The 11,773-nt window shown below is 41.6% G+C and overlaps 1 pseudogene; it reads right to left on the minus strand.

Annotated features, from left to right (window-relative positions):
- Positions 1-6,562: 6,562 nt before the first annotated feature.
- Positions 6,563-8,015, minus strand: LOC129563443 (NADH dehydrogenase (ubiquinone) complex I, assembly factor 6-like; annotated as a pseudogene).
- Positions 8,016-11,773: the final 3,758 nt, after the last annotated feature.

Raw genomic sequence — 11,773 nt, forward strand, 5'->3', positions numbered from 1 at the left:
GCCGTGCAGCTTGCGGGATCTTAGTTCCCTGATGAGGGATGGAACCCGGGGCCTGGGCAGTGAGAGCATCCAGTCCTAATCACCAGATCACTAGGGAAATCCCAAATTAAGATTCTTCTGATCTCTCTGGAAGAATAGTGTGCATGTTTCATAATTTAACCAGTTACCTATGGTGCACACCTAGGTTGCTTCCAAGTTTTCTCAGTTACAGGCAGTGCTACAATGACATTTATACATCGTACATTGTACCCTCTACAATTTTTAGAGGGTACTGGTTGCCAAGCTAGTGTGTTTTCATCCTTTCTCACCATCAATACCTTGCTTTTCATTTGAAATTTGATCTGTCACTTTGGTAGCTTGGATGAGGCTGAGCTAGCCCTGGTTTAAGCCATGTGATTAGGGTCCCCCACCCTCTCACTATAAACACTGAGAAACGTAGGATAAGAATGTACATTTCCACCAATAATGTGTGAAAATGCCCACTTAATTACTGTCTTCCAACATTAGTATTTCGGAGAAGGCAATGGCAAGCCATTCCAGTACTATTGCCTAGAAAATCCCATGGATGGAGGAGCCTGGTTGGCTGTAGTCTGTGGGGTCGCTAAGGGTCCGACACGACTGAGCGAGTTCACTTTCACTTTTCACTTTCACACATTGGAGAAGGAAATGGCAACCCACTCCAGTGTCCTTGCCTGGAGAATCCCAGGGACGGGGGAGCCTGGTGGGCTTCCGTCTATGGGGTCACACAGAGTTGGACACGACTGAAGTGACTTAGCAGCAGCAGCAGCAGCAGCAACATTAGTATTTACCTTTTCATTGCTACTGTTGATGCCTTGAAATTAATTTTTAGCTCTGGCAAGATGCATGACTTCTACATCATTATAGAAAAAGAAGCTGGATCATTCTGGAAAAAATAAGGAGATAGGAAGAAGTAACATGAATATATAATTAACCCAAATACAAAGAATAAAAGGATAGAAATAAGCCCAAACTATCTAAACCAATGTAAATAGGTTAAAGGCTTTGTGGTGTCTGACTCTTTGAAACTCCTTGGACTATACAGTCCATGGTATTCTCCAGGTCAGAATACTGGAGTGGGTAACCTTTCCCTTCTCCAGGGGATCTTCCCAACCCAGGGATCAAACCCAGGTCCCTCACACTGCAGGCAGATTCTTTACCAGCTGAGCCACCAGGGAAGCCCAAGAATACAGGAGTTGATTGCCTATCCCTTCTCCAGCGGATCTTCCTGACCCAGAAACCAAATCAGGGTCTCCTGCAGGCAGATTCTTTAAATCCCCTCATTAAAGGACAAAGACTCTCAAATTGAGCAAAAAAATAAAAAAGCCTAAATGTTATTATTAAGAGACACTTTATTTTGTTTATTTATTTTTTGGTGCCTAGACAAGGACTTGAACCCTGGACCCTCATATTAAAAGTCTGATGCTTTACCAGCTGAGTTACCCAGGCTGTTAAGAAACATTTTAGATGAAGTCTGAAAGAATGGTCAGAGATATACCAGAAGAATGCAGACAAAAATGGAACAAGGAAGGCATTTATTAACATGTGAAAGGAACTCAAGACACACACAAAATTGAATGAAACAAAGATAAATATTTTTAATGATAAAAGGTACAACTCACAAAGAAGATAGACTTCAGAAACCATTAGACACCTAACAACAAAGAAACAAATATACCTAAAGCAAAAATCAGAAGAAATATAAGGGAAAAGAAAAAATTATAATTATAGTGAGGCATATTAACATTTCTCTGAGAATATTTTATCAAGTGCAGAAAAAAATAAGAGCATCTTGAATGATGTCATTAATAATTTAAGTAGATTTAGAATCTTATATCCTACACAAATACATAAAAATTTTGTATCTCAGATGTTGTTATTAGCTGTCCATAGGACATTTAGAAAAACCGGCAAAAATGTAAACATTACAAAAAGTAAAATTCTTTTTTTTTCTTACTCAAAGTTTTCCAGCTCATTTTATTTTGCAGTGTTTTTTTTTCTTACTCAGAGGTTTCCAGCACATTTTATTTTGCATGGTTTTTTTCAAGTAGAATTCTTATAGGATAGGTTCTTTGACCATAGTATATAAAAATTGAGGAGGAAAAATCTAAACATGTAGATATATTTTTAAGATTCTACATAATTCTTGGGCCAACTATAAAAACAAATATGTGGTGTCCCAAAGACAAAAGAACAAGATGAACAAGGAGAATCTTGGAATACAGTAACAGAAAAAAAACAGAACTTTATCGTCCTTCCCTCCTCCAGGTTGTTAACTATTCGAGAATTTCTAGGCCCTCCTGAGCAGTATAACCTGTTTCCCCTCCTACCCCAAATAGGAAGAAGGTATTTGCTTTACTCTTCCCCCACCCAGTATACTTACTATCCCACTCCTTGTTCCTGGGCTATAAAATTGGACCAAGGACCCATGTTCAATGTCGCCTCTCCCAGACTATCAGGAAGCCGGCCCACTGTGCCAGCAGCGACTCTCCCCTCCCCCACTCTAATAAACTTTATTCTCCTTTCATTCTGCCTCGTGTCTGGAATTCTTTTCCAACCCTGGCATGGACCACAGCAAAATACTCCTAGAAGCATATCAGAAGAATAATGTCTCCTGTCCAAACATTTTATTACAGGAATGCAAAACTAGTTAAACAATAGAAAATGCATTAAGGCAATGTTTATATTAAATAGCTTGAAAGAGAAGAACCATATTCTAGAAGTTAAGAAGGAAGTTGATATGGCTATTCTAAATTAGACATCTTGATGAAATAGAAATAGAATGGAACTTCTTTAACAAGAAAATGAATGTACATATGAAACAAAAGGCAATAGAGTTCCGTGAGAGTCAAGAGTAAGATAAGGATGCCCCTATCCTTAATAAAACTGTCTAATCAATGAAATAAGACACATTTTGTAAAGGAAGAGACAGAATTATCATTATTTGCAGATGATAACGAAGTCTACTTAGAAAATTCAAGAATTATCCAACGAAACTATTAGAATGAAAATAATTTCAGTCAAGACCTGATAAAAGATAAATATATAGAAAAAGAAAGCTTTTATACTTATATGTTAGCAATAACAAATTAGGAAAGTAAATGGAAAATTTTGGTTCACAAAAGCAAGTAGGTTAATGTATGTAAAACACCTAGCACAATTCTTAGTAGATAAGGTTATATGAATAATCTGTAACAATAAAATATTGATTTTGTAGGTTCCTAGAGGTGGGCTTCCCTGGTGGCTCAGAGGTTAACGCGTCTGCCTCCGATGCGGGAGACCCGGGTTTGATCCCTGGGTCGGGAAGATCTCCTGGAGAAGGAAATGGTAACCCACTCCAGTATTCTTGCCTGGAGAATCCAATGGATGGAGAAGCCTGGTAGGCTACAGTCCCCGGGGTCACAAAGAGTAGGACACGACTGAGTGACTGAACAGAACAGAGGTGAAATTACCAAGACAAGAGATACATTTTTAAGATTCTTGATTTTAAAAAAAGATTCTTGATATATATATCTAACTTTTTCAGTTCAGTTCAGTTCAGTCGCTCAGTCGTGTCCGACTCTCCGAGACCCCATGAATCACAGCACGCCAGGCCTCCCTGTCCATCACCAACTCCCGGAGTACACTCAAACTCATGTCCACAGAGTCGGTGATGCCATCCAGCCATCTCATTCTCCATCGTCCCCTTCTCCTCCCGCCCCCAACCTTTCCCAGCATCAGAGTCTTTTCCAGTGAGTCAACTTGTCGCATGAGGTAGCCAAAGTATTGCAGTTTCAGCTTTAGCATCAGTCCCTCCAATGAACATCCAGGGTTGATCTCCCTTAGAATGGACTGGTTGGATCTCCTTGCAATATAAGGGACTCTCAAGAGTCTTCTCCAACACCACAGTTCAAAAGCATCAATTCTTCGGCGATCAGCCTTCTTCACAGTCCAACTCTCACATCCATACATGACCACGGGAAAAACCATTGCCTTGACTAGACGGACCTTGGTCGGCAAAGTAATGTCTCTGCTTTTTAATATACTATCAAGGTTGGTCATAACTTTCCTTCCAAGGAGCAAGCGTCTTTTAATTTCATGGCTGCAATCAGCATCTGCAGTGATTTTGGAGCCCAAAAAAATAAAGTCTGACACTGTTTCCACTGTTTTTCCATCTATTTCCCATGAAGTGATGGGATCAGATGCCATGATCTTTGTTTTCTGAATGTTGAGCTTCAAGCCAACCTTTTCACTCTCCTCTTTCACTTTCATCAAGAGGCTTTTGAGTTCCTCTGGAATCAGTGAATTAAAATGGACTGGAATGGGTGAATTTAACTCGGATGACCATTATATCTACTTCTGTGGGCAGGAATCCCTTAGAAGAAATGGAGTAGCCATCATGGTCAACAAAAGAGTCCGAAATGCAGTACTTGGATGCAATCTTAAAAATGACAGAATGATTTCTGTTCGTTTCCAAGGCAAACCATTCAATATTACAGTAATCCAGGCCTATGCCCCAACCAGTAATGCTGAAGAAGCCGAAGTTAATCGGTTCTATGAAGACCTACAAGACCTTTTAGAACTAACACCCAAAAAAGATGTCCTTTTCATTATAGGGGACTGGAATGCAAAAGTAGGAAGTCAAGAAACACCTGGAGTAACAGGCAAATTTGGCCTTGGAGCACGGAATGAAGCAGGGCAAAGGCTAATAGAGTTTTGTCAAGAGAATGCACTGGTCATAGCAAACACCCTCTTCCAACAACACAAGAGAAGACTCTACACATGGACATCACCAGATGGTCAACACCGAAATCAGATTGATTATCTAACTTTTTATTAAAGTATAATATGCATATTAGAACGCTGGTGGTCAGTGTCTAGATCAAGAAATAGAACATCTCTAGCACTCCAAAAGTCCCCTGCATGTCCCCTCTTGGTCCCTAGTCATTTTCCTCCCAAGGGTATCTCTTTTTTTTTTTAATTATTCTTTTAATAGAAGATTCATTTTTCTTTTTAAAAATATTTATTTGGCTGCACTGGGTCTTAATTGTGGCACGTGGGATCTTTAATTTTCCTTGCGACATGCGGGATCTTTAGTTGCAGCTTGTAGGATTTTTTTTTTTAATAGTTTCGGCATTTGAACACTTAGTTGTGGCATGCAGGATCTAGTTCCCTGACCAGGGATCGAATCTGAGGCCCCCTGCATTGGGAGCATGGAGTCTTAGTCACTGGAGCACCAGGGATGTTCTGCCACGGTATTTCTGACTTCTGACCATGACTTCTGACCGCACTGATTAGTTTTGCTAGTTTTACACTTTATTTGAGTGGAATCATACCTATGCACCCTTTAAGTCTGGCTTCTTTTGCTCAGCATTACATTTATAAGATTTATTCATATTTCTCATGTGCTTGTAGATTACTCATAGTGCTATATAATATTTCCTTGCATGAATTTACCATAAATTTCCATTCTTCTACCCAACTACTAGTACCTTCCTATTGGGAGCTATTATGAAAAGTACTGAAAAAGAAAAAAACAGTACTACTGGGGGGCACATATGACATGTATGATCCCTGTCTTTGGTAGACATGAGGACAACTTCCTTCTGCATACCTACCCTACCCATGGCTTCCCAGGCGGTGCAGTGGTAAAGAATCCTCCTGCCAATGCAGAAGATGCATGAGACGCATTTCAGTCCTGGTCCAGAAGATCCTCTGGGGAAGGAAATGGCAATGCACACCAGTTTTCTTGCCTGGAAAATTCCATGGACAGAGGAGCCTAGCAGGCTACACTACAGTCCATGGGGTTGAAAAGAGTTGGAGTGACTGAGCACACTCACACACTAGATTGAAAAGGGAATGTGCTTATTCACCTCCAGGAGATACTGCCAAGCAGTTTTTCAATGTGACTATACCAATTTACAAACCAAAAGACACATTTGAGAGTTCCAGTTGCTACCCATACTTGATGATACTTTTTCATCTGAGCGATTCTGATGGAAGTGTAGTGTTATTGCATTATGGTTTTAATTTGCATTTTCCTGATGACTAATGAAGTTGAGCTCCTTTTCATATGTTTATTGCCCATTTTGATATCTTGCAAAGCATCAGTTGGTTTGAAAGTAGGTTGCTTTCTTTCCTATTGATTTGTAAGAGGTTGCGTTTTGTTTTTTTTTTTTTTTGTCTGCATCAAGTCTTAGTCGTGGCACACAGGATCTTTCATTGTGGTGCGTGAACTCTCTAGTTGTGGCTTAGCTGCACCGCGCCATGTAGGATCTTAGTTCCCGACCAGGAATTGAACTCTCATCCCCTGCATTGCAAGGTGGATTCTTAAACACTGGACCACCAGGGAAGTCCCTTGAAAGAGTTCTTAATATATTCTTGCTACAAGCCCTTTCTTAGATAAGAGTTGCAATATTTTACCCCATGCTGTGGATTGTCTCTTTATTCTCTCAGTGGTATGCTCTGGTGAATAGAAGTTCATATTTCAGTACAATCTGTCAAAATTTACCTTTGTAGTTAACACTTTTTCATGTCTTGTTTTTTCCCAACCAAAATTGTTTTTTCAGTACCATAAAGTTATTTTAATATCTTTTTCTCTATGACTAAATACACATGATAATAAAAGTAATGTGTTTTTCTGTTGTCAAGATAGGTGCATGCTAAGTCACTTCAGTTGTGTCCGACTCTTTGCAACCCCATGGACTATAGCCAGTTTCCTCTGTCCATGGGATTCTCCAGGCCAGAATACTGGAGTGGGTAGCCGTTTCCTTCTCCAGGGGATCTTCCCAACCCAGGGATTGAATCCACATCTCTTATGTCTCCTGCATTGGCAGGTAGGTTCTTTACCACTAGCGCCACCTTTGATGCCAAGATGGGTAGAGTATGTTAAAATCCACCTATTGAATTTTCTTTAAATAGTCCTCCAAAGCATCCGGATAAAAGGCAGGAAGTTTTCACTTTTGCTTTTGTGGAAGGACCCAGAATGCTTTACGTGCAAATGTGCCTGGCTAGTAATGACATATTATGTCTCTCACATTTTTATCATTGGTTCTTCTGTAGAAAGTTCTCTTGTGAAATACCACATATTGTATTTATCAAACATATGAATATCCAAGGAAAGGAACATCATCCTTCTGCTACTGTGATAGTACGTTGCTTTTTTTTGTGTGATGCAAGGACTTCTCATTGCAGTGGCTTCTCTTGCTCCCCAATATGGGGCTGTAGGGCACACAGTCTTCACTAGTTGTGGCCCAAGGGCTCAGTAGTAGCGGCTCCTGGGCTCTAGAGCACAATCTCAATAGTTGTGGCATATAGGCTTAGTTGCTCCATAACATGTGGGATCTTCCTGGACCAGGAATCAAACCTGCATTGGCAGGGGGATTCTTTACCACTGAGCTTTTGAGAAGTCCGATAGTACTTTGCTCTTAAGCATATGACAATACCTTGTGCTTTTCCAGTGTAATTTGCAGCGTGATCTGCACTGAAACACTATATACCCAGTATTTCTAGTGTTAAATAAAGAAGAGAGCTCTGTGTGTTTTCATCATAATTTTCCAGTTTCTACATATTATTATATACTTTGTCATCCAATTTTTTTCTTCTTCATCAATGATTTTTGGAAGCCATTTTTTATCATATTATGTCTTTTGACAGTAGCCTCCCATCCACTTTTCCCTCTCAGTGACCGGTGTGGGGGCCTGGTTTTCCATCCTTACTGGGGCTATGTGAAGTCAGTCTGGGGCCCAGAAACAGGGCCTGCTTTGCTGGTGCACAGACCTTCCACAGCTCAATAGCCACAGGCTGATGCGGTGGATTATCGCAGTATATATAGTCCACAGTTTTGTTTTGTTTTTCAAAACTGCATTCGCATCAGTCCAATTGTTTTCTCAGAGACCAAGTCTTTAACCAGCCTGATCTAGTTCTGCATTGAACTCACTCAATGCAAGAGCAGAGCTCTGGGATTCTGCAGGGAGCAACAGGGAACATAAGTAGCCATCATGATATTGTTTCCACAGCAGTTCCTGGTGGTAGCAGCCTCCACTCAATCCACTCACTCCACTGGCCATGGCCATGCTCCCCTCAGGTCCCATGAGTCTGGAAGGTGGAGGTGGTAGCACACAGTGGGAATCCCAAATTGCTGCTGCTCTTTTTTATTTTTTTTTGGCTGCACCTCGTGGCATCTTGGTTCCTTGACACCCGCCCCTTGCATTGGAAGCATGAAGTTTTAACCACTGGATCACCAGGCAAGTCCCCCAAACTGTTTCTTAAAGTGGATGAATTGCAATATACACAGTCATTGTTGTTCAGTCACTAAGTTGTTTCCGACTCTTTGAAACCCCACGGACTGCAGCATGCCAGACTTCCCTGTCTTTCACTATTTCCCGGAGTTTGCTCAAACTCATGTCTGTTGAGTCAGTGATGCCATCCAACCATCTCATCCTCTGTCTCCCCTTTCTTTTCCTGCCCTCAATTCTTCCCAGCATCAGGGTCTTTTCCAGTGAGTTGGCTCTTTGCATCAGGTGGCCAAAGTGTTGAAACTTCAGCATCAGTCATTAGATGTGAATAAATGCTTGTTTTGTCATATTCATCTCAGGCTTTAGCAAGTTCCCAGCTGGCCTGAACATCTTGCCTTTTGGTAGTACTGAGATTTGAATGGTGCCTGACTTACTCCTGTACTAGCTAGAGAGTTGCATCATTTACCAAATCAGATACTGTTCACAAAATACCCACCTTACATCAATAGCATCTCTTTGGTAATGTGCTTCTCCAGGGCTAATTCTGGAGGGGCGAGAGGTGACACATTCTTTCCATATGTATTTCATGTCTCAGAGTGGCCTGTACCAAGACTATGCTTGAGGAATCTTGCAAAGACAGTTTAAAAATAATAATAGATAGTATTTAGCAAGCACTTATTAATTGCTCACTATAGATTTATCAGTAATATCAATATCCATCAATAATATATTTATTGTGCAGTTATTAAGGCACTATGCTGTTTTGTGCGTGTTATCCCATTTCATCTTCACAGTACTTCTATGAGGCAGGAAGGCTTTTTATCCCAGTTTTAGAGATTAAGGAACTGAGGTTCGGTGAGGTTGAGGAAATTTCCCCAAGGAGCTTGGCCTGTAAGTGTTGGAACTAAGTAAATGCCCAAACAGGATAGAAATGCAGGTCTGCCTATTCACAGCCTATATTAGCTCTCTGGTCATACATGTGTATCTAACAGACATGCTGTACAAGCCAGTTTGATGCAGCTGGAAAAGTCTTTCCTATAACTGTTGCAGTAAGGTTAGAATATTCCAGCAATCAAAACTTCACAATACTACTCTCCCAAGTCATCCCACCCTCCCCTTCTCCTTCTGCATCCACAAGTTCATTCTCTACATCTGTGTCTCTGTCCCTGCCCTCCAAACGGGTTAACCACTACTATGGATAGAATAGATAGTGGGAAGCTGCGATTTAGGAGGGTGCTCAACTCAGTGCTCTGTGATGACCTACAGGGGTGGGGTGGGAGGTGGGGAGGGAGACTTAGGAGGGAGGGGATATATGTTTGCATATAGCTGGCCTGTAATTGTTGGAACTAAGTAAATGCCCATACAGGATAGAAATGCAGGTCTGCCTATTCACAGCCTATATTAGCTCTCTGGTCATACATGTGTATCTAACAGACATGCTGTACAAACATGCGTATACTTTGTTGTACAGCAAAAATTAACACAACGTTGTAAAGCAATTATCCTCTGACAAAAATAAATAAAAGGCACTGAAAAAAACTTCACAATACAATTGCATAGCATGGCATAAAAGACTCTTTGCGATGTAGCCCCCACACACACCAATAGAACCACTCTGCTTATAGTGCCTTCAGAACTTCATGATATTTGTGGCTTTCTGCCTTGAGACATACTATTCTGTTTCACATGCGCTTCCACACAATTATTTGTCAAATTCCTTTAAAATTCAGCTTAGACAGCGTCTTTTCCATCTAAACCTCCATCTAAACATCTAAATCTTCCCTAATTTCCCTCTGATGGCGTTAACTCTTCTGTTCTCTGTATCAGCCTCTTGCGTGCATGCTAGGTTGCTTCAGTCATGTCCGACTCTTTGCAACCCTGTGGACTATAGCCCACCAGGCTCCTCTATCCATGGGATTCTCCAGGCAAGAATACTGGAATAAGTTGCCATGCCCTCCTCCAGGGGATCTTCCCAACCCACAAATCAAACCCCCGTCTCTTACACCTCCTGCATTGCAGGTAGGTTAGCTCAGCTGGTAAAGAATCCACCTGTGATGCAGGAGACTCCAGTTCGATTCCTGGGTTGGGAAGATCCCCTGAAGAAGGGATAGGCTACCCACTCCAGTATTCTTGGGCTTCCCTGGTGGCTCAGCTAGTGAAGAATCCACCCACAATGCAGGAGACCTAGGTTTGATCCCTGGATTGGGAAGATCCCCTGGATAAGGGAAAGGCTTACCTCCTCCAGTATTCTGGCCTGGAGAATTCCATGGATTGTATAGTCCATGCGGTTGCAAACACGACTGAGTGACTTTCACTTCACTAGAGGGGCTGATGGGCTTCCTAGGTAGGGCGCTACTGGTAAAGAAGTGAAGTGAAGTGAAAGTCGCTCAGTCTTGTTTGACTCTTTGCAACCCCATGGACTATACAGTCCTTGGAATTCTCCAGGCCAGAACGCTGGAGTGGGTAGCCTTTCCCTTTGCCAGGGAATCTTCCCAAACCAGGGATTGAACCTAGGTCTCCTGCATTGCAGGCGGATTCTTTACCAACTGAGCTAGCCAGGAAGCCCCTCTACTTAATATGAAAATGTATTGCTCACTCATTCATTCAACATGAAATACTATTCTTTTCAGGCAGTAGGCTAAGTTTTAGGAGACAGACAGAGCGTCAAATAACACTTTTGCAGAAGGAGGACTATATGCTAAAGCACGGACAAAAACTAGCTGTTAATAGCAGCTCTCACCGGCTGAAATAAAGAATATGTTTCCACAAGTTGGGATGGGTAGGGAGAGCATATGTAGGAGAAAAGTGTGCCGGGACATTGTGATTTGGCCCAAACTTTGGAAAACAAGAGCTGGTAATCCAGCTGGGCGTTTACTGGAATCAAAGTTCATGCTGTGGAACAGGATGACATCTGTTCAGCATCTTGGGTTGGTTTTGAGCCCTTGTGGGGAAAGGAGTTAAGACCAATGCTGAGAGTTGTCTGAAAAGGAGACTTTGAGATACTCTGGGCATATGTTGTGCTGGCTATGGAACCAGGGAAAGGGTATTCTCCTCAATTCCACGTGGAACTCAACACTGCTGTATTATCTTGATGGTAGCTTTCAGCACATTGGCTGGTAGCCCCCTGGGGTAGGGACACTGGCATTTTAACAGAGCCTTGTCTGCAGTGTCAGTGGCAGAGGCTGCACCTTGAATGGTTTCATGAGTAGAGGACATTGAAGAGGGGAAACTAGAGCAAAAAAAGGAAGAAAAAGGTGGGTGCTGAATGAAGGACTATGGCTGACAGACTGATTCCTGCATCTATTGAGACATACCTGAGGTCTTCCACTTAAAATAGGGGCGAGAGTATGAATTCTGCAACTGCTGAGATATCTCTGTACATAAACATATTTATATTCCAATCAGATATATAATCTTAAATTATAACCACAAACTACTGAGTCCTGGAGACATCAGAGTATACTTTTTAATTTTTTAGGGAACTACATCTCATTTATCTTTATGTCCCAGGACCTATCACAAAACTTGACATGCAGCAA

Source organism: Moschus berezovskii, chromosome 9 (assembly GCF_049115385.1).
Source record: "Moschus berezovskii isolate FMDL1 chromosome 9, NW_MosBer_1.0, whole genome shotgun sequence".
NCBI classification, from domain to species: domain Eukaryota; kingdom Metazoa; phylum Chordata; class Mammalia; order Artiodactyla; family Moschidae; genus Moschus; species Moschus berezovskii.